We start from the raw sequence: 27881 nt of genomic DNA, 5'->3' as shown, positions 1-27881 counted from the left end.
AACATGGTACTCCTTTCTGGTGCCATCGGCCCAGTACTCGTGGTAGAGGAAAATGGGTGATCCGTGGATCTGGCACTCCTCCAGGCTGTCCTCAAGGAGTAGGGAAAAGCCGGATGCTAGGAGGTCTTCGGGTATGACGACCATCTACATGGTTTAAGGGGAGGGTGTCACTAATGCCATTGAAGTAGAGTGGGAGAGTTGAGAAGTGCAGAAACTCCTAAGTATATGTATTAGATATAGTTTTGGAAAGGGGGTTCATCCTATCTAACACCCATGCTAACTAAGGCTTCCTACAGTCAGGATGGCTGTGATACGAGCTTTGTGGGGACCCCGACTCATAAGTCGTGATCACTAAATGTAGGTGTATAGTGATCCCAGAGATCAATGCTCACTAAACACACAAAATCTGAATAGCAAGAGTCTTACATCCATACATATCGTCTGATACAAATAGAGGTCATCAAGGTCTAGTCTAACATAGATCGGGGCTCAAAGGCTAACACACCAAACATAGCACGCAACGGAAATCTTGAACGAAAGCGTGAACCCATGCCATCTGCCTTAACCTACAAGCATTCTGAATGGGAAGCGTCCTAGTTCGCATGTTCGTCTTAGACGAACTCTTCTTCATATTCCTGCTCTTCCTTGCGTGGCCAATAAATAACCAGTGGCAAGGCAATGAGTACTTTTAATGTACTCGCAAGCAACCCATGATGTGGAACAAGGCAATAACAATGCATGGTATAGCACTAGTAGGTAAGTTTGCAAAAAGTTAATTTTGAGTGCAATGTCATGATCAATATTGTAAAAGCATGCATCAACATGTTGCGGACATCCATATGAACAAGTTATAGATGTCATCATAAGCAGGGGTTGAACGTCCCACGTTCATTTGTCATACCAAGTCATCTGACTGAGCTCAAGTATCATATTTCTCACACCATCACATTTCTCCCTCACACACACTTGGTTTATGTGAAAAAACGGAAGTAGTTTAAGCAGGATTACCCAACAGTCATTGACCGTGGACACAATTATTCAAATAGTTACACTCTATAGAGGTTTTCTCGTTGTACCTACAAGACTCAGGGAACTTCCGTGTCATCCACGACTCGAGGTATATTACATACCTGAGGCAAGCACCAGAACAATGCCTTTCCCCTGACGATACTAAACGAGGGGTCCACTGGTTGGTGACATCCCTCACGATGTACATCATACAAGCCTCGCTGTAGATGGTACCATCCATGAGGGCCCGCAACGGTGTGCCCGGTGCTAGTGAACATAGCTCATGGTCGCCCTGCCTCGCAGAACCCGTCTCGAGAGTGACCATGCCACTCTCGCCACTAGTAATGTGGGATCTCTGCTAGAATCATCCAAGGTAATAGACAAATCCCCGTCCCATAAGGGGTATCGTGCTTGCACATCTAAGTTGGGATGGTTAGCAAATCTTACATCTCTCCTATTTTTGAAACCACACACACCACTTGCCTCGATACACCACTTCTTTCTCAAGTCATTACCTAGCTCAACATTGTCTTCCTCGGGCATTAGTGGCGCCCTAAGGGGTTTTCTAAAAGTTTTGAAATATTTTCCTTCATCTTTACCATGCATGTTCCCATCCCATTTGTGTAGCATATACTAAAAACCTAACTACTTCCCACCCGCACAACAATCATAGGAAGGTAGGGTCATGCCTAGTGCGAGTATCAGCAAGGAGTCATCGAAAACAACCCACCAAGGTGGTCACCTGTCACATCCCTAACCCCTTAAGCAAGTTAGTCTTGTGCTCATGTCTTTACCCCATGCGTATTCTTGATCAAGCTGAGCGTACCACTCGACGTCGAAACCTCAAGTTTCTTAAAGTTCAATGGTCAAATCATTCTGAAAAGGAGGCAACCTGGGAAAGAGAGGATCGTCCCCGACTTGAGCATCCTGCGTTATTCCCGACGACTTCTAAATCTCGGGACGAGATTCCTTTGAGTGGGGGTGAGTTGTCACATCCCTAACACCTTAAGCAAGTTAGTCTTGTGCTCATGTCTTCTTTGCATTTGCATGTAAGAATCTTCAACAAGAACAAAGAAAGAGGTGAAGAAAAAACTCAAACCCTAGCCACTTCTTCAAATAAAGGAAATCTCAAAACTAGTTAAAATCAATGAACCCAAAATGGCCTCAAGAAAAGTTCAAACTTTCTGATAAATCATGAAAGTAAATGAGAAATGAAGAACACCATTTTCTTGACACTTTAAGCATTTTAAATAAATGCAAAAAGCTACTGGTTTCAAGTTTTAAATTTGAAATCAGAAACTTTAAATTTTCAAAAATGTTGAAAACTTTGGAAATGGTTGGGAATATTCCAGCAAATATTCAGGTGTGTTTAAAATAGTTTTTACAACCCATTTTGGAGCTGAAATAAATAGAAAAACAATAGTTAGCAAAACAGAAACAAAATAGAAAAGAAATAAGAGAAAGAAATAACTTACCTCTATTTGTCGCCGGCCCAGCCCACCAGGGGCTCCCCGGTCATCTTCCTCCTCCTCCGAGAAGGGAGGGGAGAAGATGAGCACGGCGGCCGAGCCGGCCACCTCCTGCCTGCCTGCTCGCTGCTGGAGGCCTCCAGGAGCGCCAGCGCGACGCCCGCGTCTTCTTATCCTCCTCCCCGCGGCTCTATCCTCTCCCCTAGGCCTCTCGATCCGCTTCCCCTCTCGGATCTCTCTCTCCCCGAAGCTCCGGTCGCCGTTGATCCGTCGTCTCCCGGTCCTCCCCGACCCTGCCGGCAGCCTCACAAGATCCGCCGTGAGCTCCTCTTCCTGTTCCCCCTCTTCTCGAGGCCTTCCCCCTCCTCTAACCACGTTAGCCGCCGGAGCCCGAAGGACCTCGTCGCCGGCCATGTCATTGCCGTCGTTGTGGTACTCGGCTTGCGAGGCCGAGCTCAGGAATGAGCTCCTCGAGCTTTGTAGATGGCGTAGGGCCTCTCTCCCAGCTCGCTAGCCCCCTGCATCGGCACTCTCGTCGACGCCCGAGCCGCAGCCGCCGCTGGCCTCGTCGCCGGCAAGGATTCCGGTGACCACCGGGTCCAGCTCCACCCCAGATAGATGCGGCGCTTCCCCAGCTGCATGTAGCTCTCTTCTGCGCCCAAAACCGACGGCCATAGCGCTGTCTGGCTCTCTCTGGCGAGCCCTCCGACGCGCCCGTGGTCGCCGCCGGCCATACTCCGGTGGGGGCCGACGTGGCCAAGCTAATCCAGTAATTAAAACGCTTAAACTCTCGCGGACAGTGGGCCCAAGGCCAAGTCAACCCAGTTAAGGGGCTGGTCAGCACGGGATTAGCCCCAGAGAGGCTGACCAGTGGGTCCCCCCTATCAGGTTTGACCTGAACAGGTCGGCTGACCTACTGATGTCAGGCTGACGCAATAAAGAGAATTTCCAGTATAGAAATAATTCCAGAAATGTTTAAAACTTCAAAAATTCATAGAAATTAATCTGTAACTCCAATGAAAATAATTTATATATGAAAAAGTATCAGAAAAATTCAAGGAATCTGAATATGCTATTTTCATTTATGTTTGAAAAAGTTATGGAACCCAAACATGTAGATTAATGATTAAGCCAATACTTATAAATACTTTATAAATGGAATTTGGAAAATATTCGAATTTCATTATGCTTGACATGATCAAGCATTAATCTAATAACAAACCAGTACCTTAAAATGAAATCTCATGCATGCTAACATCAAGTTGATCTGAGCATCAGGTCGAATCAATTAAATCGGTATCCGAGAATACCTCGTTTAAATTGATATTCGAATGTGATTCAAATCAACTTCAAACCTAACACATGTTGATTATAATGGTTTATCACCTTGCATTCTCATGCCATGTTCATGCATCATCTTGTTTGCATATGATTGTTATTGATTGTTGCCATTCATTTCGGTAGGCTCCGCACCCCCAGATTCCACCGAATATCCGTCTGACGGATATTGTGCCTCCTCTGAGAAACAAGGCAAGCAACCATTTTTGATCATCCCGATAAATCCCATGTTCTTGCTCCTGCACTTATTTATTGCATTAGGATCAAATGCTTCAACTGCTTTTGCCACGATTAGCTGAACCCACTTCCTTTGCATGACCTAACCTTGTCACAGTAAATAGCCGAACCTTGCAACCTAGCATACCTGGTAGTTGCTTGAGCCTTGATGTGCCTTATCCTGCTATGCATGCTATGCTTAGAGTTGTGTATGGTCTGTCATCTGGGATATGAACAGAATTGTGAGAATGTGTTCGGTAAGCGAAGGTTGTGTGTTGAACCTGATTTGGTAAAGGTACCGGTGAAAGGCTGTGTAGGAGTACATGGCGGGCTGTTTCATTGGAACCGTCATTAGGAACTGAGTTCCGTGTATGAAATCCAAGACTAGATACTACCACACGTTGGGATACTTAATTGACCCTCTCGACTTATTAATCGCTTTGTACTCGGTCCAGGAGTTGCAAGTAGTTTCTGGTGTTTATAGTAATGCTGGAGGCCGTGCATGGTTCTGACCTGAGAGGTGGGCTGTGATGCGGTAGGCAGTGGCACGGTGTACCAAGTGGCACCCGGATGGTGGGCTTGGGAACCCTGCGCACATCGTTTGAGGCCGTGGCGGAAACCTCGGCCGGACTTCCGTACGGGTTACTCTCAGATAGGCGATAAACCTGGACTAGGTACTAGTGTGGTTAACGGTCGTGGCCGACTCCCTCGCTGGCTTCCGCTTGAAGGTTGCCGAGGTGCATGACGTGCACATGGCGATAAGTGGCGAGAGCGTGTGTGACGAAGTACACCCCTGCAGGGTTATGATCTATTCGAATAGCCGCGTCCGCGGATATGGACTACCTGGAGACATATGTTGTTCATAGATAACTTCAATGGCTACTCATAAAATTATCAAGATAAGCATGAGTGTCGTGGACGGCATTTCCGTATGGAGACGGAATGATTCCACGATAGTGTATTGCTGTGGTGTTAGTGGACTCGTGTGCGAGAAATCAAGTTGTCAAAATTATTTAAAAATGCAAGTTGTCTAGCCACGAGTCAAATGCTGGCTTTCCGCATGAAACCCCACAATACCCTTTTGATACCTTGCATGAGTAGTTAGTTATCCTAAAGTCTTGCTGAGTACCTTCGTACTCATGTTTGCTTAATAAATGTTGCAGAGGTTGCTAATGACCCTAATGGAGGGTTCTTCGTAGACATCGACGACGACGAGTAGCTGGTGTCCCAGCTACGATCTGGCCCTACGTTGGATCTGTAGTATAGTCAAGCCATGTGCCTTCTAGTTGCCCTGTCTGTACTCAGACAGTTTAAACTCTTCCGCTGGCTTGTAACTGAATGACTGCTATTATGGGTCGTGAGACCCTTAATGTGTAATATTATGTGTGTGGCTCTTCCGAGCCTCTTAAATAAAGCTTGTATGTTTATGGTTATGTTGTGATGCCATCGATGTATCTATACATATCGGTATGCCATGCGTACGTGTGTCGTACTTGATATGTATGGGGTTCGATTACCTAGTCGTGAACTTTAGTAGCATTCCTTACAAGGAAATGCCCCTTTGTGATCCAACGAGCCTTGGTAGCTCGCTACTGCTCCGGACACATCGGTTGACCGGCATGTGTCCTTCTTAGCTGCTGTGTCTGTCCTCTTGGGGAAATGTCACGCGATGTAATGGAGTCCTTGTAGCTTGCTACGACTCGTCTACACTCGCTGGTGACCGACACCTGCTTTTTTGGGTCATGTATGCCTGTCCTTGTGAGGTACTGCCACTTTGGTTTATGACTAGACATGTCGATCCGGCTTCTTTGACATTGGAATGCTAGTGACACTATTGCATACGTGAGTCAAAAGACGCAAACGGTCCCGGCTAAGGTAAGGCTACAGCCGTGGAGTTAACCGTGCGTGAGACCGCAAAGGGATACGATGTGTTACAGGCTAGATTCCTATGGCTTAGGATCGGGGTCCTGACAGCGTTGGTATCAGAGCCTGACTGACTGAGAACCAAACTGGTCGAAGTTGAGTCTAGAATTGCTTTAGTTATATGTAAGGGAATTGTATGTGGAAGGGAACGTAAGACTCTTGTTCTCTTCTCAAGTTATTCTATTCTGGTCATCCTCATCTTTTCTGCGGGAATTAAGGACTAGGTTACTCATGTTCCTCTAGGCTCGTGTTTCTGATCGGTAGATTACAGGACTACCGGTCAAGAGATATTGGGTTTCTGTCATTCCTATGAAAAAGGAAGTAAGTTTGATGATCAGAGAGTTGAACTTGATAGTTGAGTGGTTACGCTATTCCATTTTGGGTTGTCTCAAAATTTGTTTTTGAGCATTTACATCCGTTATGCTGCCCAATTTTGCATTCAGAGCTCTAATGCTTTTGCATTACTCTCTATTTACAGATGCCTGGCCGTCCTTCTCATCAGGTGGTACGTCTGACCAGGTGCATTGATGTACCGGGTCATACGGCCATGCTGGTCAGGGTGATGTCGGTGTGCGGTTACCGCTGGTACCCCGAGTACACAGTGGAGGAACAGTACCGAGACTTCAACCAGAGCCAGTACATCTGCAGTGTTAGGGTATTTCCAGACTACCCTGGACCCGAGAAGCCAATCCATTGGTCCTATGGGTTGGGAGTCACTGTTGACATGGCAGTACAGGATGCTGCCTATTCAATGCTGACCATTATGAGAGCGAGACATGCATTGCTGCGGAATTCAGAGTTCTGCTATGTTCTGGCCTCTCAGCCTGGTGAAGAGGGATACCTCAGTGGAGTCTATTTTGATTCTTCTATGGAGGATCCACTACTGCAGTCCACTGTTGAGATGCTAGAGAACAGAGACAGGGATGCTCGTGCTCTCCGCATGGAGCTTTATGCTACCCGTGCCCGTCTGTGGACGGCTTTGACGCAGCTGGCACCGGTAGTCTAGACAGGGTATGGAGAGATGGAGATGTTGAACCCTGTTAGGACCCATCTTCCGGCTCACGTTGACTGGCCAGCTATAGGAGGAGTCACACCTCTTCGGTGACCCCTCTTACCTCCAGTCAGAGGACCAAGGCCACATCCGTGTCCTTATGGATCCCAGGGATCTCAGGCTAGAGTGTTTGCTGATCCGCAGGTTGAGCTTCCAGGTCATGGAGGTAATCTCCATGAGATGTTCTATGCGGATGCCTGAGCTGTGAGCGGAAGGATAGGATGGTAGTAGCCGTACGTTCACAGTCCTGCGTGACTTGTGAAGTATGCCTGTGATGTGAAATGAATTCCGGTGGCCTAGATAAATAATGTATAGGAAGCTTGTAAGCCTCTGATGAGTAGTTTCATAATTTGAGTAGTTTGCTCTTTGGTTAAGGTTGTAGTGAACTATGTAAGGGTGTGTATGAACCATGGTGTATATATAGCAGTTTCTTGCTACCATGCTGTTCGGATATTCATTTCCGCATTCGGTGTGTTCAGTACATTCTTAATCCATAGCTAGTATTGATATGATATTGGTCTAAGCTGTGAGTTTGTTTGTCAGGATGGTGTTCACCAGGTTGAACCGTGCCCTTGCTCATGAGCAAGGCGAGGGTAGTCAAGCGTCGCAGGAAGACCTGCCTCACCCGCCTTCTCTGGTGGAAGTGATGCTTGAGGCAGAGAGAAATAAAAGGGAGACCAACCGACTGCTAGAGCGTATTGAGCAGAATACGGCTCGTCAGCCTAGGAATGCTGCAGTGTCCCTTAATGACTTTGTGAAGTTGAATCCTCCAAAGTTTCATCATTCCGTCGATCCCCTCGACGCTGATGATTGGCTGTGCAGCATCTCACGCAAGATTCGCTCTGCGAATGTGTCTGAGGCCGACAAGTTGACCTTTGCGGCGTATTTCCTGGAAGGACCCGCCAAGCTGTGGTGGGAGAATTTTGAAGCAATGCGTCCCGCTGAACCAGCAGCCACATGGGCAGACTTCAGTGCAGCTTTTCGTCTGCACCATATTCCAGAGGGCCTGATGGACAGAAAGAGAGAGGAGTTATGTGCCTTCACACAGGGCAAGTTGTCTGTGGATGCCTATAGCCGCGAGTTTGGTAACCTCGCCCGCTATGCAACAGAGGAGGTGTCTACTGATGCCAAGAAGCAAGCAAGATTCCGTAAGGGCCTGAGCCCTGAGTTCCGTCGTGATCTGCGCCTCCATGAGTGTGCAAGCTTTCAAGCCGTAGTCAACAAGGCGATCAGTGCCGAGACTGGTCATACTGACTTCGAGGCCACAAGGAAGCACCCCCGTGATTTTGGCTCGTCTTCTTGTTCCGCATTTCCAAAACGCAGGCTGTGGGTTCCAAACAGTTCTCTACCGCCAAGATACACTCCGAGGCCATCCTACGTGGCGCCTCAGACGAATCAGGCCAACCCTCCAGCAAAAGCTTATGGTGGTCCAGCTAGCAATGCTGCACCACGTGCCAACCAAGTGATATGCTATAAGTGTGGAGAACCAGGGCACTATTCCCGTGAGTGTCCTCAGAATGTGGGTGCCAAGCAACCCGGAAAGTCCGTCGGGCAAGCCAAGTCGGGCAAAGCTTACTATGTAAAGCCAACTCCTGCACGTGGCCGTGTGAACTATGTGTCAGCAGAAGAAGCCGCAGAGGATCCCGACGTCATGCTGGGTACGTTTCTTGTTAATCATCACCCAGCATCCGTTCTCTTTGAAACTGGGTCTTCTCATTCCTTCATTTCAGAAAGTTATGCACAGTTGCATAACATGTCTTTTTGTGATATGCCAATCCCATTGGTTGTCCAAACCCATGGTAGTAAATGGCAAACCTCTAGGATTACCTATGACAATGAAATTCTAGTAGACAGGCTAGTTTTTCTAGCCTCATTAATAGCCTTGAAATCTTCGGATATTAATATCATCTTGGGCATGGACTGGATGTCAGCTCAGTATGCCAAGATTGATACTCATTCTAGAAATGTCCAGCTTACCCATCCCTCGGGTGAGATAGTAAATGTCTCTACTCGAGTTGCCAAATGCCAACTCTATTCCTTAAATGCCAACCCTATTCCGGTAGTCCGTGACTTCCCGGATGTCTTTCCAGAGGAACTGCCAGGAATTCCACCTGACAGAGATGTGGAGTTTGTGATAGATCTTGTTTGGGGAACTATCCCAATAGCCAGAAGACCATATAAGATGGCACCCCTGGAGCTACCCGAACTTAAGAAGCAACTATATGAGGCCTTGAACAAAGGTTTCATTTGTCCTAGCTCTTCTCCTTGGGCTTGTCCCGTCCTCTTCGTCAAGAAGAAAGACGGAACGGATCGGATGGTTGTATATTATCGACCAGTTAATCTGGTCACCATAAAGAACAAGTATCCGCTCCCCAGGATCAACGATCTGTACGATCAGCTCGCTGGATCCTCAGTCTTCTCCAAAATGGATTTGAGGTTGGGATACCATCAAATCAAGATCAAGAACGAGGACATTCCAAAAACGGCTTTTGTTACTCATTATGGCCAATACGAGTACACCGTCATGTCCTTCGGTTTAACCAATGCCCCAGCCACCTTCTCTCGACTGATGAATTCAATCTTCATGGAGTATTTGGATAACTTCGTCGTGGTATACCTCGATGATATTCTCATCTACTCGAAGAACGAACAAGAACATGCCGAGCATCTAAGGCTAGTATTGATGAAACTTCGAGAGCATCGCCTTTATGCCAAATTTTCAAAATGTGAATTCTGGTTACCAGAAGTGACCTATCTAGGACACGTAATCTCTGGTAAGGGTATTGCTGTCAATCCCGAGAGAGTTCAAGCTGTCCTTGATTGGACTCAACCTGAATCAGTTAAGCAAGTTAGGAGTTTTCTTGGTCTAGCGAGCTATTGTCGCCGCTTTGTCGAGAATTTCTCCAAGGTTGCAAAGCCTCTAACTGAACTCCTCAAGAAGGATAAAAAGTTCGAGCGGACACCATAGTGTGAGCATAGTTTTCAGGAACTGAAAATACGCCTGACTTCCGCACCTGTGTTGCTACCACCAGATTTTTCTAAGGACTTTGTTATCTACTGCGACGCCTCGCGACAAGGATTAGGTTGCATTCTCATGCAAGATCGTCATGTGATCGCATATGCGTCTCGACAATTGCATCCACATGAGGATAATTATCCCAGACATGACCTTGAACTTGCAGCTATGGTCCATGCACTAAAAACCTGGCGACATTACCTTCTGGGTAATCGTTGCGAAATATTCATTGATCACCAAAGTCTGAAATATATCTTCACCCAACCAGATTTGAATCTCAGGCAAAGACGGTGGGTTGAGTTGATCTCGGATTACGACTTAGGGATAACTTACACCCCGGGGAAGGCCAATGTTATGGCCGATGCACTAAGTCGTAAATCTTATTGTAACAATTTGATGCTACAACAAGGTCAACCACATCTCTATGAGGACTTTCGGAAGTTGATTCTTCATATTGTTCCTCAAGGATTCCTTTCTACCCTGGTGGCGAAGCCTACTCTTAGGGATCAAATCATAGCCGTGCAGGCTTATGATAAGGGTATATCCCGGATCAAGGGGAATATTGCTAGCGGTAACGCTAGGGATTTCTCCATCTATGAGAAAGGTGTTGTGTTCTTCCAGAACCGTTTAGTGGTTCCCAAGAGCAAACGTCTGCGGCAATTGATCCTTAAGGAGGCTCATGATTCTCCTCGCACCATTCATCCCGGTAGTACTAAGATGTATCAGGACCTACGCCAGAGGTTCTGGTGGACTAGGATGAAGAGAGAAATTGCTGAGTTCGTTGCTAACTGCGATGTTTGTCGTCGAGTTAAGGCAGAACATCAAAGGCCTGCTGGCACCCTTCAACCTCTAGCTATTCCTGAATGGAAATGGGAGAAAGTTAGCATGGATTTCGTTACCGAATTTCCCAAGACCAAGAAAGGAAATAATGCTATCTTTGTGGTCATTGACCGTCTTTCCAAAGTGGGTCATTTTCTTCCCGTTCGTGAGAGTATAACAGCCAGCCAGCTAGCAGAGTTATATATCTCCCGAATAGTGTCTCTTCATGGTGTTCCCCTCGAGATTAACTCAGACCGTGGAAGTATCTTTACTTCTCGCTTCTGGGAAAGCTTTCAAAATGCCATGGGGACTCACTTATCTTTTAGCATTGCTTTCCATCCCCAATCAAGTGGTCAAGTAGAAAGAGTGAATCAAATCTTAGAAGATACGCTCCAAACTTGTGTTATTTCGTTCGGTATGAATTGGGAGAAGTGCCTTCCATTCGCCGAATTCTCTTATAACAATAGTTATCAATCAAGCTTGGGCAAAGCCCCTTTTGAAGTTCTCTATGGACGAAGATGTTGGACACCTCTTGATTGGTCAGAAACCGGAGAGAGGCAACTCTTTGGTCCGGATATGATCCAGGATGCAGAAGAGAAGGTTCGCATTATTCGTGAAAAGTTGAAAACAGCCCAGTCTCGTCAAAAGAGCCAATATGATCGTCATCATAAGGCTGTGACCTTTGAAGTTGACGAGAAGGCTTACCTTCGGGTTACACCTTTGAAAGGTACCCATCGATTCGGTATCAAGGGCAAGTTGGCTCCTCGTTACATTGGTCCTTTTCGCATTCTTGCCAAACGAGGAGAAGTTGCCTACCAGTTGGAACTTCCTCCGCATCTTTCCAAGGTTCATGATGTCTTCCACGTCTCGCAACTCACGCGTTGCTTTTCGGAACCTATCCGTGAAGTGGACCACGAAACGCTTGATCTCCAAGATAACCTTTCATACCGAGAATACCCCGTGCGTATTCTTGATCAAGCTGAGCGTACCACTCGACGTCGAAACCTCAAGTTTCTTAAAGTTCAATGCTCAAATCATTCTGAAAAGGAGGCAACCTGGGAAAGAGAGGATCGTCCCCGACTTGAGTATCCTGCGTTATTCCCGACGACTTCTAAATCTCGGGACGAGATTCCTTTAAGTGGGGGTGAGTTGTCACATCCCTAACACCTTAAGCAAGTTAGTCTTGTGCTCATGTCTTCTTTGCATTTGCATGTAAGAATCTTCAACAAGAACAAAGAAAGAGGTGAAGAAAAAACTCAAACCCTAGCCACTTCTTCAAATAAAGGAAATCACAAAACTAGTTAAAATCAATGAGCCCAAAATGGCCTCAAGAAAAGTTCAAACTTTCTGATAAATCATGAAAGTAAATGAGAAATGAAGAACACCATTTTCTTGACACTTTAAGCATTTTAAATAAATGCAAAAAGCTACTGGTTTCAAGTTTTAAATTTGAAATCAGAAACTTTAAATTTTCAAAAATGTTGAAAACTTTGGAAATGGTTGGGAATATTCCAACAAATATTCAGGTGTGTTTAAAATAGTTTTTACAACCCATTTTGGAGCTGAAATAAATAGCAAATCAATAGTTAGGAAAACAGGAACAAAATAGAAAACAAATAAGAGAAAGAAATAACTTACCTCTATTTGTCGCCGGCCCAGCCCACCAGGGGCTCCCCGGTCATCTTCCTCCTCCTCCCAGAAGGCAGGGGAGAAGATGAGCACGGCGGCCGAGCCGGCCACCTCCTGCCTGCCTGCTCGCTGCTGGAGGCCTCCAGGAGCGCCAGCGCGACGCCCGCGTCTTCTTATCCTCCTCCCCACGGCTCTATCCTCTCCCCTAGGCCTCTCGATCCGCTTCCCCTCTCGGATCTCTCTCTCCCCGAAGCTCCGGTCACCGTCGACCCGTCGTCTCCCGGTCCTCCCCGACCCTGCCGGCAGCCTCACAAGATCCGCCGTGAGCTCCTCTTCCTGTTCCCCCTCTTCCCGAGGCCTTCCCCCTCCTCTAACCACGTTAGCCGCCGGAGCCCGAAGGACCTCGTCGCCGGCCATGTCATTGCCGTCGTTGTGGTACTCGGCTCGCGAGGCCGAGCTCAGGAATGAGCTCCTCGAGCTCTGTAGATGTCGTAGGGCCTCTCTCCCAGCTCGCTAGTGAATAATTTCTGAAAGAATTAGTTAATAGTTTTTGCTTGTGAAAAAAATTAGTTAATAGTTGTCCTCATTCTGATTTGGATATCTTGCTATCCATTTAAGTACAAGTCAAATTAAAAATGCCCAAATTCAATTGAAATGCTTGTTGTCCTTTTGAAGTTGTTGTCCGAATGCAATGAAAATGAAAATGAAATGCTCGCTATCCATTTGAAGTTTTGACGAGTTGTTGTCGAAACACTCAAATTGGACCACATACAATGTGTTGTGGGCCTTAGGCCGTTCTTGTTTGTAGGGAAACTCATTCTGCTTGGCCTATGTTTTGCCGGAATATTGATACATTTATGTTCAGACAAATTTCACGTGCTCGATATGTCCCATTTTTATCATACGTCATGTCTAAATTTTCCATGAATTTCGACATTACTTGTGCTTCAAAGTTGACATAACGAGTGCCAGAGATTTGGCGAGATGAGAATGAAATGACAGACACGCAAAACATATGCCATTTTTGCAACAATCATTTTTCATTTTACCATATAAAGCTCGAGAATTAAGCTACTATATTGAATCCTAGGTAACATGGGTGACAACGATGAAGCCGGAGGTTCTCGCACCCAAGATGGATAAGCTCACGCTTACCTCGACTATGTGGCTAGTGAGGAGATGGAGATGACCACTCTTGCCAACACCAATCACGCCGATGCTAACGACACTGATGCCAGCAACACTGGATTGAGACAGAGATGTATACTCATGGTACCTGTCAAGCGAGTTAAGGACCAAATTAGGCAAATAGGACACGCTGCCCAATAGTGGCAGTGACATACGACAACCAATTACCATGCATCCCAGAGGATACCGCTAACATTAATGACACAAAAATATGGAAGAATGAACATTTGCAACACCTGCTCCTAACTAGGTTGCACGCAAGATTCTTGTTCAACGGACAGAATGAAAAAGAAATCGAGCACTAGTGGAAGGATCCTGCCATGAAGAAAATAAACAACAAAGCCCTAACAAAGTTCAGCAACAACTTGAGCGCTTGGATAACAAGGGTGAAAAGGGCGATTGAAATAGACCATCAAACCTATGCCCGGATTAAAGAAGATAATCCAACAATTCCAGAAGAGGACTTTGAAAGTTCAAGGCGACTTGCGCTGAAGAAGGTGCCAAAGCTAGGTCAGATAAAGGCAAGGAGCCTCAGGAAAGGAACAAGGGGAACCATCACCTCGTAAGTCGTGGTTACACGGGAAAGAGGCCCGTGTGGGCTAAGGAGGACGTGGAACATGAACTTATGGGGCTCCCAGGCTAATTGGCTGAGTTCACCGACCAGCAGGAGCATGACTTCCTCAGGGCCCGGTTCAAGTGGGACCCTAGAAAGAAGGAATTTTACATGGACATGCCTACAAGGGAATTCATGATAATATTGCTAATTACCATTTTACCACCTTATTTTAGCTTTTGATCAAGTCGACTACGTTGTAATCACATTCATAATTGATTCACACTCATTTTACACAGAGAGCAACACAAGCGTGCAGCCGAAAGAGAATCGTCCACTCAATCATTGGCGTAGTACAAGTGTGACACCCCTTTCAACCAGGAAATGAACATAATGTATGGAAAACTGCTGGATAGGTGTCGTTACACTGATGGCTGGAGTCTCCAGTGCCCCGGACTAGTGCGCGGACACCGGCAGCCCCTCTGCAGCGGCAAGGTGCATTGCTGAAGCTTAGGGCGGAAGAAAGACACAGAAGCCACCAAGAACAGATTGCAAGCCCCCGACAAGCACTCGCTTGCTGGGAATGAAGAAGAGACCCCGACAGGAGCTCCCTCCCAGGGAGATAAACAATGCCACGATGGGACCCTCCTACCAAGGAATAAGAACTGAGCCCCGGCAAGCCATCCTTGATTAGAAGATTGACAAGGCCTCGGCAGACCATCACCTCCCTGCTGAGAGGAACAAGAAGAGCCCCCGACAAGGTAACCCTGTCGGGAAGGAAGAGAAGGCCCGAGGAGAGGCGCGGGCCCAGGGCGCCTTCGCGTCGTGTGAACACCTCCACTGACGAAAACGCCACCGCCGATGCATGGACCACGTGTCCGCCCACACGCCAGCACAACACCCTGAAGTTGCCACGTGTGGGTACCTGTCCAACCCCCCCCCCCCCCCCTGACGACGTCAGGGAAGTATGTCAAAGCATTTAATGCACTGTAGTAAAACTGTGGCTATCGTTCCGCGCTGTTCCACTTGTGAACCCACCGTTCACCCACTAAGCCACTGTGGTCACCCCGTCTCCTATAAAAGGAGGCCCGAGGCTCAGTAGTAGGGGCTTTTTGCCTATTCGACCAATCGAAAGGCTGTAAAAGGGATCGATCTACAGTAACCCAAAACGAATAACTAAAAACATGCACGAGTAGGGTTTTACGCACCACGCGACACGAACCTAGGTAAAAACGATCTTGCCGGGCCCTGACTGTTGGTTCTGCTCTTCCAGTGACCCCTCTCCCCGCCAAACCAGCAAAAGGGGACTGTTGTGCCCCCATAGGTGTCGATCCTTTCACCTTCATCTTTCGCGCGCTAGTTAGGGGGAAGAGGGTCGCGTCGACCTGATCTACTGGTCAGTGGTCGGATTTCTTCATCCACACCACCGCCATGGCTCCCAAGAGGAGGAGTGCGATGGTGGCCGAGACACCCACGCCAAGTGCACCTGCCACGTTGCAGGCCGGAGGGGGCATGGGTGCGGGAGTGGAGGTTGAGCCCCAAAATTCCCATAGCATTCCGGAGATCAGACGCGGGCGAGCGGGATCGTCCGCGGCCCTGGCGACCCCTCACGCATAGGAACGTCCAAAGACGGAGTTGCGCAGCCAACACATGGCGTGGCTACTTCTAAGGACACAGGAGGGCCCGCGGCGACGCCCACGTCGCGTCCTTCCCAGGCCACGCACGACGGACGACCCCGGGATGGTGATCCTTCGCCACCGTGACAATGAACCTGTGGTCCTCAAACCTAGGACACTCACGGGAGGCAGACGCGCAGCACAACGGGGAAGGGTCGTGCACGCTCACGTGGCCAAGGAGGGCCCCTTCTGGCACTGCCAGGAGCAAGAGCCCGTCGCGTTCCACCCACGTGTCGCCTCCCCCCTCGCGGGCGGAAGCGCTGAAGTGTGCGCAATTGCTCCTAGATTTTCCTCCCGCGACAGACAAGCTCAAGGAATCGAGGGCCTTTATTCAGAGCCTCATCTCCTTCGCCAACGAAGACGGGCCAGAGCGGCTGGAGACGTCGAAATGACCCTCCAACAGGCCTGCCCACGACCGCTCGGAGGAGGGCGGGGATACTGCCGCCATGATGCATTCCCCGCCGAGGCGGAGGCAACAGGTCGTCGTCTCCGACGACTCCACTGGATCCTCCGACCCGCGCACCCGCCGTGACCAGCGTCACGTCCTGCAAGAGACACGCAAGGAAGATGCTAGGACTCTCGTCGAGCGGCGGTGGATGACGTGCCGCTAGTCAGGCAAGCGAGCTAAGACTGTCACGGACGTGCCGTCCTCGGGGTACCCCGGCCCTCAACCCTAATAGGTGGGTTTCCCGGCCTTCTCCCCCGAGCTCCGACGAGTCCAGTGGCCCAGCTCCCGTACTTTCAAGCCGGAGATACCAGAGAAGTACGATGGCAAGACTCACCCGTCCGAGTTCCTCAGCATCTACACCATCGCGGTGCAGGCTGCCGGGGCACGGGACGACAAGATACTCGCCAACAACTTCTCGTTGGTGCTTAAGCCCAACGTGAGGTCTTTGTTGATGCACCTTCCCAAGAACTCCATATATTCCTCGAAGGACCTGTGCGAGGATTTCATCGGCGCCTTTACTGGCGGCCACCGAGCCCCTGGCCAAGAGAGCGACTTGCATATCATCCCCCCAGAAGGAGGGAGAAACTCTGTGCAAGTACATCCAGAGTTTTAGCCGCATTCGGCACAACATCCCAGATGTCCACCCAGCCGCCATCATCAGCGCATTCCATCATAACGTGCGCAACCGGAAGATGGGGGAGGAACTGAAAATGAACAAGTGCACGCGGGCAGAGGAAGGGAGGAGGCTTCCTGGCAAAGGTGCCAGTGTAGAAGCCGACTCCAAATACGATGACACTGACCCTCCATCGAGGAAGGGGAATGAGTGCAACAACAACAGGAAGAGAAAGGTTGTGTTTGTTGTCGAGAGTTTCAGCGATGTTAGCGCCTCTAATAAGGGTAAGGTGAAGACCCGTGATAAATGCGTTGTCGGGTGCGACTCCTGCCATGCCTTGGCGGCTGCCGACAAGCCGTACGGCTCCATCAAACAGTACTGCAAGATCCAGCGTACCAAGGGCCACGACCTCCAGGACTGCCGCCAAGTTGAGGAACTCGCCGAAAAGCAAAAGGCTGAGTACGAGCGGCGAGACAAGGAGAGGGACCGTGATGGTGCGGAGGGGTCCGGCAGGAAGAAGGGCGGCCCCGTAGGATACCCCGGCAAGGCTCGAAACAAGCGGGACGCGCCCGCGCGACGACGAGACAAGGAGGAAGATGAGGATGAAGGCGGCCCAGAGGACGACTCCAGCAACCATGAGTTTCAAAGGGCCACTGATATGTTGTGCCTCGACGGAGGCGCGTCTCTACACTCTTCCCACCGCCAACTAGAAAAGTGGGCGAGAGTAGTGAGCATGGCCGAACCCTCCGTCGGGGTCTATTACCCCCTGAAATGGTCGAGCACGCCCATCATCTTCGACTCTGAGGAGCACCCTGCCCGAGTTACCGCGGTTGGGTGTTTCCCATTATTGGTTTCGCCAACGATCCGCAACCTCAAGGTGACGAAGATGTTGGTGGATGGCGGATCCGGACTGAACCTCATCTCCCCGGACGTCATCCGGAGTCTGCAAATCCCAAGCAAGGATATCGGGGAAACGGGAGCGCTTCAAGGGACCAACCCTGGGAAGATCCACCCGAAGGGGAGATCACGCTGCCGGTAACCTTCGTCAGCCACCAGAACTACAGGACCGAGAAGGTCATCTTCGACAACACCGACAACCCATTCTCCTACAATGGGATCCTTAGGCGCCCCGCATTGGCTAAGCTCATGGGGGCATCACACTACGCCTACAATACGTTGAAGATGCCCGGTCCTAATGGCGTCATCAACGTTAACGTCGTCAAGAAGAATTCGCTTGTTTGCACCAACCGCCTCTACCAGGAAGCCGTCACGGCGTTCACCGACAAGGCACCCACTCCCTCCACCTCGGCTCCCGACAGTAGGAAGAGGAACACCGGCAAGGAGGCCTGTCAAGTAGGCCCCGGCAAACGCACCTCCTCAGAGTACAGCGCTTCCAGAGCAGAGGTGCCAGAGAGCTCTACCGGCAAGGATGAGAAGTCAAAGGCTGCCCTGCCTAAGACCAAGAAGGTGTTCGCCAAGGAGGATGGTATGGGTGGGACTTTCACCATAAGTTCCACCCTGGACAACAAATAGGGAAGCGCTCTCATCGCCTTCTTTCGGGCAAATCTCGATGTGTTTGCGTGGCAACCATCAGATATCCCCATTGTTCCCAAGAAGGTGATTGAGCACCACCTAGTTGTCTGCCCTCACGCGCAGCCGGTCAAGCAGAAGGTGAGGAAACAAAACGGTCAAGCTTTCTTCCATCCTTCCTAGCTCCTCGAGCTTGCACCCGCTCAAGCTCTGGAGCGGAAAGAGTTCATTGCCGAGGAGATCAAGAAGCTAGAAGCAGCAGACCTAGTTTGGGGAGTCATCCGTCCTACGTGGTTGGCCAATCTAGTCGTGGTGCGGAAGGCGAATGGGAAGTGGTGGTTGTGTATCGATTTCACCGATGTCAATAAAGCTTGCCCAAAAGACCCTTTCCCCTTGCTGCGCATCGACCAGATTGTGGACTCCACTACTGGCTGTGATCTGTTGTCCTTCCTCGACGCCTACTCGGGATATCACCAGATTTTCATGGTCGAGGAAGATGAAGAGAAGACCGCGTTCATTACCCCGTGCGGCACGTACTGCTTCGTGTGTGTGCCTTTCGGGTTGAAGAATGTCGGATCCACATTCGCGAGGGTGATCCAGATTGGTTTTGAGCCCCATCTCCACAGAAACTTGGAAGCCTATATGGATGACATAGTGGTCAAAACCAAGGACAAGGCGACGCTCATACAAGATTTGGAGGAGACAGTCACCAACCTACGCAAGATCAACCTCAAGCTCAACCCTGAAAAGTGTGTCTTTGATGTCCCATCCGGCTAGCTTCTCGGGTTCTTCGTGTCCCAGTGGGGAATTGAAGCTAATCCCGACAAGATCAAGGCCATCGAACAGATCGAGGCACCGAAACGCATAAAGGATGTACGGCGCCTAGCCGGCTGTGTCGCCGTTTTGAGCTGATTCATCTCCAAGTCCCCTGAGTGTGCCTTACCCTTTTTCAAGATCTTGAAAAAGGCAGGGGCCATGTAGTGGACCCCGGAGGCAGAAGCGGCATTGCAAGACCTGAAGAAGTATCTTTCCACTGCGCCAACCATGGTCGCTCCTAGGCCACATGAGCCGCTCCTCTTGTACCTGGCCGTTACCAACCAAGTGGTTAGAGCCGCTTTGGTGGCGCAGAGGAAAGAGGCTGAAGCTACGCCGGCGGAAGCTGCACCATCAGGCGAAGCAGGGCTGGCTCGCGAGCCAAGATCCCCAACACAGGAGGGGACCGGCGATGCCACAACGCCGCCATCCAACGATCCGACGCGGAAGAAGAAAGTGGTGCAGCGCCCCGTCTAGTTCATCAGCTCCCTCCTACAAGGAGCGTGGTCGAGATACTCGGGCTCGCAAACATTGCTCTTCGGCCTGCTCACAACCTCGAGGAAGCTGCGTCATTACTTCCAAGCACATGAGGTCACCGTCATCACCGGTTTCCCGCTACAGAGGGTTCTGCGGAACCATGATGCAACTGGCAGGATAGTGGAATGGGCATTGGAGTTATCCAGCTTCGGCCTAAAGTTCGAGAGCACATAATCCATCCAACGCAGAGCCCTGGCCGAATTTATTGTTGAGTGGACTCCTACACCCGACGACGACATTCAAGAATCAGCCCTCCCGGGCAAGGAAGCAAGCCAAGACTGGACCATGTACTTTGACGGTGCGTTCTCTCTCTAAGGGGCAGGGGCCGGCGTGCTGCTTGTCGCCCCCACTGGAGAACACGTGAAGTACGTGGTGCAGATATACTTCCCCCGGGAGCAGTCGACCAACAATAATGCCGAGTATGATGGGCTCCTTGCCGGTCTTAGGATCGCGGCAGACCTCAGAATCAGAAAGTTGGTCATCAGAGGCGACTCGCAGCTAGTCATCCGGCAAGTCAACAAGGACTACTAGAGCCAGCTGATGGAGGCATACGTCGAAGAAGTGAGGAAGCTGGAAGAGCATTTCGATGGTCTACAAGCAGAGCATATCCCCCGTGCCGAAAATACTATCGCTGACGACCTATCGAAGTGTGCAGTCCTTAAGTTAGCCGTGGAACCAGGGACTTTCGTGCTACGGCTGACCCAACCATCAATAACGACATCAGCCCGACAATAAAAGAGAAGGAAGTTGGACTCCGGTGAGTACTTCTCAGTAGACGTGCCGAGAAATTCTGGCAAGGGTCCTGCCAGGGGAGAGGTTGCCGGGGAAGACCTCCAGCCTACCGGGGGGATCCCACCCCGGCGGAGTACATGCCTTCAGTCCTTGTCGTCGAGCAACGCGCTCCGTCATGGGCACAGCAAATTGTGCAGTACCTTCAGACTGGGGACCTGCCCAAAGAATAGGAAGACGCAGAAAGTGTAGCCCGTCAGTCCAACATGTATCATTTCATCAACGACATTCTATACAAAAGACGACTGAATGGAGTTAAATTCAAGTGCATCCCCCAAGACGAAGGCCTGGAGCTGTTGGCCGAGATACACAGAGCATATGTGGCTCCCACATAGGGTCAAGAGTGCTTGCCAGCAAAGCATTCTGGCAAGGTTTCTTTTGGCCCACAGCTCTCCAGGATGCAACGACACTAGTAACCATGTGTGAAGCGTGTCAGTTCCATTTGAAGAAAGCTCATCAACCAGCTCAAGCAATCCAGACAATCCCTCTCCCTTGGCCATTTTTGGTCTGGGGGCTCGATATATTCGGCCCCTTTCCCCAAGCTGCCGGGGGCTTTGAGTACTTGTACATGGCAATTGACAAGTTCACAAAGTGACCGGAAGTGGAGCCAGTAAGGAAGGTGACTGCACAGTCAGCCATCAAGTTCTTCAAAGGAATAGTGTGCCATTTTGGTGTCCCAAACAGAATCATCACGGACAATGGCACCCAATTCACAAGCCGCGCCTTCATGTAATACACCCAAGATCTCAGAAGCCAAATATGCTTTGCTTCTGTTGCCCACCCAAGGAGCGACGGACAAGGAGAAAGAGAAAATGCTGAAGTGCTACGAGGACTGAAAATAAGAACTTTTGACAAGCGGCGCAAACATGGAAGGAGCTGGATTGATGAGCTGCTAGCGATTCTTTGGTCGATCAGAACGACACCAAATCGAGCCACCGGCCACACACCCTTCTCCCTGGTCTACGGGGCGGAGGCAGTTCTTCCCAGAAAACTCATTTACGGATCGCCCGGGGTGCTCGCTCACGATGAGTTTGAGCAAGAGCAACAACGCCAAGACGAAGCCGTGCTCCTTGAGGAAAGCCGTCTTCAGGCAGTTGTGCGAGCCTCTCGCTACCTGCAAGCCCTGCGCCGCTACTACAGCTGCAAGGTGCAAGACCAAAGTCTTGAGGAAGGAGACCTTGTACCTCGGCACGTTCGGTCGGCCAAGAACTCAAACAAGTTGACGCCGAAGTGGGAAGGCCCATACCGAGTAGTGCGAGTCACCAGGCCTGGCGCAGTCCGACTGGAGACAAAGGATGGAATTCCGATGAGCAACTCCTGGAACATCGAACACTTTTGCAAGTTGTACCCGTAGGGAGAGGCCAACGGGCATACCGGCGACCACCTTTTGTACAAGTCTTGCCGATGTTGCATTTAATCCTTTGTACAAAGCCAGGCGAAGACCGTGAGTGCAGTCAAATAAAGTTTAGCGTCATGCATCATCTAGATTTCTCATGATTAAGATCATGCATGCATATAATCTAGTATTTGGTGTAGCGAATAAACTGACAAGCACCAAGATATCTATGTCTATTTTTCTCTTCTTTATTACCACAAGGAACAGGTCTTCCTCCGCGCATAAGTTTGCCGGGGGGGGAGGGAAGGAGAAGAGGAGGAGGCATACAACTTACAGAACAAGACTGAGCCCGGAGTCAAAAGGAGAGTCGCGGTCCAAGTGATAGGTGACAAAAACTCCGAATAAACTCCCGGCTCAAGTTATAGCTCCTTATCACTGCCTTCAAAACTCTTATATGGTAAACTTGTGCGCCGAAGAGCCTAGCCGCTGGTGCCTTGAATAATATCTGGAAGCGTGCCTGTCGACTAGCGGCCCTTGATGGCCACCTCGTTGAAAAGAGGCATGCTCGATGGTGCGAAGGCAAAACATAGAAGCGGCAAGGCACCTCGCTGGTGGTGACGACCCCGACAAGGAAGCCAAGGCCTATCTGTCGTGGCATCCCCGTCAAGACAGGCCGATGGAAACACAACACAAGGCTAAACCATATAAAGAAAGTGTGGCTGAAAGGAAATCACACCTAGTCGAGAAAATAACGAGTATATTACAAACGCTGATAAGCGCATTTTAAGCTTAAAAGTGCCCATGAGTTTTAGATTGTAGTGACAGGGAACGCGGAGCCGTTAATCCCGGCGGGAGCCTTGCACTCTCTTGACTCGGTCCACCTTGTTGGCGATGGGAATGACGAGCTCTTCGGGCGCCTTGAGGTCCACACCCTTCGGTATGCGCCCTAGGGCGAACCTCATGTTGGGGTTTCATTACGCCAGTTTGGTGAGCACCTTCAAGAAAACGCCTCGGCAAAGGCCGCGGGACTCGTCAGCAAGGCGTGCTGACTCACCGGCCTAGCGCTGCTTCAAAGCATCGTCCACACATTCGAAGAACAAGGTCAGCCGGGCACTATGGGACCCCATCGGGTCCGAAGGGTAGCCGAAGCCCTGGATGCCCATGGCGGACATCTGAACGTCGACCCTTCTGGCCACGCCGACAAGACGCTTAGTCCACAACTCGACGTCGCGCGCATAAGATGCGCGGGCCGTGGAAACGGACTTGACCTCGTCAGCCTCGCCTTGGAGCTTCACGGCCAGGGCCTCCCTGCGAGCTCGACTGTCTTCGAGAGCTTGCTCCGAAGAGGCCAGTTTCCCTTGCAGCATGGAGATGGTGTTGTTGGAAGAGAGGAGCTTGGTGGAAGCGTCGGAGGCGGCATCTTGAGCCTCCGTGAAGCTAGGGAGGGTCTTTTACCTCTCGGTCCTAAGCTCCGAGGCCTCCTTCTTGAGTTCGGTGAGGTTTGCTTCCAGCTCCCTCGCTCGTGCGACGAGTTCCTCCTTCTCCCTTCGGCGGCAACGGCCCTCTCCGCTACCTTCTTCAACTCCCCACAAAAGTCGGAGGCCTGGGCGGCAAGGGCATTTTTGTGCTGGTCCGCCAACTCTTGGGTACGTTGCACCACAAGACGCTCGACCTCCTCGTCTTTTGCATGAAGGAGGCCATTGAGCGCCCTCTCGCGGCCAGCGATGTCCTCCTCTGCTGCGTCAAGGCTGATACGGAGGGAGTTGAGGCGGACCTCTTCGGCGGTGTGGCGAGTTTCTTCCTCCTCCTCCTCCTTATGGATGTTGTATGACTTTAGGAGGAGCTCCTCCCTTTTGGTCTTCGACTGGGCGCCCTCCTCCTGCAGCTCTTGGAAGGCTTTGGCGAGCTGTTCTTGCGCCTGTTCGAAGCACCGTTGGACCGCCTCCTCCCTCGCCTCAACAACTGCCGCCCGGGAGTCCAGTTTCTCCTTCCAGGCACGATAAAGGCCTGGAGGTGGCGCAAGTTGTCCTCCATGGAAAGGAAGAGTTGTTCCTCACTGAGCTTGCTATCGTCGGCCTCTAGCCCGGTAACGACCTCGATCCGGTCGGTGGTAGAGACCTCTCCATTGAGGGTCACTCCCGCCACAATATCACTCACACTAGTCATCCGAGGCGGGCTAACGAATTGCCCCTTGCGTGTACGGATGTACTCGTCAGAAGGAGGGACCGTTGAGGAGAAAGGATGGTCTCCTCCGGGCCCCTGGTAGACGAGCGGGGAGCCTGCGTGCGGCACAACCTCCTCTATGGAGGCAGCAGAGAAACTGCCAGCATGCCCTTCAGGTCCTGTGGCACTCTCCTCCATCGAGTCATGGGAGGTCTGGTCCCGCACCTCCGCCGCGCTCTCCCCGAAAGCATCGTTCTCGGCCTTGGCCGCGGCATCCAGTGCTATCTCCTCAATGAGGAGGTCAACATCTGCCTCGCCCAAGCAAAAAGAGAAGAGGGAAGGCCTGAGGTCCGGGAAGAAGAAGAAAGAAAGAAAGGGAATGGAAGCGCAGGTGTCCCCAGATAGGATACTCACCTTCGTCCAGCAGGGGCGGGATGGCTTCCCTCTCCCTCGCAACGTCGGCGGCCGGCATGAGGTGCTCAATGCTGATGCAACAAAAGACCTTCCAACGGCGTTAGAAACACGTGCTGACGGGAGACTGTTCTTGATACTCCTCAGCAACGGCACCAGGAATCCTTCTGCTACGGCTACGCCTTTAGGGACTTCCTAGGCAAATATGCAAAGGATTTCCCCGTGGCCTTGGAGCCTTGCGTTGGTGTTCCCTCGAAGCGTAAAGGGTGATGTAGCGTAGCGGTGGTAAGTATTTCCCTCAGTTTTGAGAAACAAGGTATCGATCCAGTGAAGGAGTATCACAAGTGCCTGCACTTACACAAAAAGCTTGATCCCAATGCTATGAAGGGGTTGTCAATCCCTTATAGATTGTTTGTCAAGTGAGAACTGAAAGCAACAAAGTAACAAAGCAATGTAAAACCGGAGGTGTAAAATATAGGTGTGAATAGACCAGGAGGCCGTAGTGTTTACTAGTGGCTTCTCTCATGAAAGCAAATAGACGGTGGGTGAACGAATTACTGTCGAGCAATTGATAGAACCGCGCAAAGTCGTGACGTCATCTATGGCAATGATTATATCAATAGGCATCACGTCCAAAACAAGTAGACCGATACTTTCTGCATCTACTACTATTACTCCACACATCGACCACTATCCAGCATGCATGTAGTGTATTAAGTCCAAAAGAACAGAGTAATGCCCTAAGCAAGATGACATGATGTAGATGGACAATCTCATATCTAGGACAAAGCCCACCTTGTTACCCTTGATGGCAACTACACGATGTGTGCCTTGCTGCCCCTACTGTCACTAGGAAAGGTCACCACACGGTAAGAACCCAAAACCAAGGACTTCTCCCATTGCAAGAATCATAGATCTAGTTGGCCAAACAAAACCCAAGACTCGGAGAGACTTACAAGGATATCAAATCATGCATATAAGAAATCAGCAAAGACTCAAATATATATCATAGATAATCTGATCACAAATCCACAATTCATCGGATCTCGACAAACACACCGCCAAAGAGGATTACATCGGATAAATCTCCATGAAGATCATGGAGAACTTTGTATTGAAGATCCAAGAGAGAGAAGAAGCCATCTAGCTACTAACTACGGACCCGTAGGTTTGAAGTGAACTACTCACGAGTCATTGGAGGGGCGATGATGTTGATGAATAAGCCCTCCAACTCCAAAGTCCCCTCCGGCAGGGCACCTAGAAGGGTCTCCAGATGAGATCTTGCGGAAAAAAAAGCTTGAAGCGGCAGAAAAGTGTTTTCGTGGACGCCCTGATTTTTTTGGATTTTTAGGGAATATATAGGCCAGAGACCTATGGCAGGGGAGCCCCAAGGAGGCCACAAGGTTGGTTGCCGCGGCCTCCCCCCTGGCCGCGACAACAGGGCTTGTGGGATCCCTGTGGGCCCACTTGCTTGTCCCTCAAGCCTCCTGATCTTCTTCCGTTCTGGAAAAAATCATTTTGGGGATTTTATTCCGTTTGGACTCCGTTCCAAAATCAGATCTGAAAAGAGTAAAAAACACAGAAAAAACAGGAACTGGCGCTTGGCACTGAGTTAATAAATTAGTCCCAAAAAAGATATAAAAGGTAAACAAAACATCCGAAGTTAACAAGATAACAACGTGAAACCATAAAAAATTATAGATACGTTTGAGACATATCAAGCATCCCCAAGCTTAACTCCTGCTCGTCCTCGAGTAGGGAAGTGATAAAGAATGAATTTTCGATGCTTTCATGCTACGTAGCATAGATGTCCTTTGTAACTCCTCTTATGTGACGTGAATGTTCAGATCCATTAGACTCAAAACAATAGTTTGCTATTGACGTGGAAACAGTAATACTTCAAGCAAACTAGCAAAGTAATCATGAACTTTCAAAATAACAAGGCCAAAAGAAAGTTATCCCTACAAAATCATATAGTCTGGCTATGCTCTATCATCATTGCACAACGAATTTAAATCATGCACAACCCCGGTATTGGCCAAGTAATTGTTTTCACACCTTTACTTTCTCAAACTTTTTCAACTCTCACACAATACATGAGCGTGAGCCATGGTTTTAGCACTATAAGTGGTGTGGAGTGTGGTGGAGGTTGCAAGACAAACAAGGAGAAGATGATCACATTAACTAGGCATATCAATGAGCTGTGGAGATGCTCATCAATAGATATCAATGTGAATGAGTAGGGATTGCCATACAAATGATACACTAGAGCTTATGAGTATGTGAAAGCTCTTAAAGAAAACTAGTGGGTGTGCATCCAACTTGCTTGCTCACGAAGACCTAAGGCAATTTTGAGGAAGCCTGTCATTGGAATATATAAGCCAAGTTATATAATGAAAAATTCCCACTAGCTATATGGTGGTGACAAAACGAGAGACTCTCAATCATGAAGATCATGGTGCTTAATATGCACAAGTGTGGAAAGGTGGTAGTATTGTCCCTTCTCTCTTTTTCTCTCATTTTTTTTGGATGGGATCTTTGGCCTCTTTTTTATTTATTTATTTTGGTGGGCATATTTGGCCTCTTTTATTTCCTCACATGGGACAATGCTCCATCAATGATGATCATCACACTTACAACTCAAAATTTAGAGCAACGATGACTCTATATGGAATGCCTCCGGTAGTGTACCGTGACATTGATCTAGCATGGCATAGACATAAATGGAAACATCATGCTAGCTAATTATGATCATGCAATGGCAATGTACACGTGGTGGCACATGTCATGGTGGTAGTTGCATGGCAATATATCTCGGAAAGACTTTGAAAAAGCCATAGTAGGTAGGTATGGTGGCTGTTTTGAGGGAAGCTAATGGTGGGTTTTGTGCACCGGCGAAAGTTGCATGGCACTAAAGAAGATAGTGATGGTGGAAGGTGAAAGTGCATCTAAACCATGGACTCAACATTAGTCATGAAGAACTCATATAATTGTTGCAAAAGTTTTATTAGTAATCGAAACAAAGCATTCAACGCATACTCCTAGGGGAATGGTTGGTAGGTATAAACCATTGCGTGATCCCGACTGCCACACAAAGGATGACAATCAAAAGTCTAATCATGCTCAGACTTCATCACATAGCGGTTCACCATACCTGCATGCTACGGGAATCACTAACTTCAACACAAGTATTTCTAGATCCACGACACCTTACTAATATAACTTCAATATTACCATAACCACAACTCAAAACTAGTTGAGATGAATCAAACTTCTCTAACTATGCAATGCACATATAGGCCAAAGACCTACGGCAGGGGAGCGCCAGGGAGGCCACAAGCTTGGTTGCCGCGGC

The sequence above is a fragment of the Hordeum vulgare genome, chromosome 7H (assembly GCF_904849725.1).
Source record: "Hordeum vulgare subsp. vulgare chromosome 7H, MorexV3_pseudomolecules_assembly, whole genome shotgun sequence".
In the NCBI taxonomy this organism is placed as follows: Eukaryota; Viridiplantae; Streptophyta; class Magnoliopsida; order Poales; family Poaceae; genus Hordeum; species Hordeum vulgare.
This window is presented reverse-complemented; position numbering follows the sequence as displayed.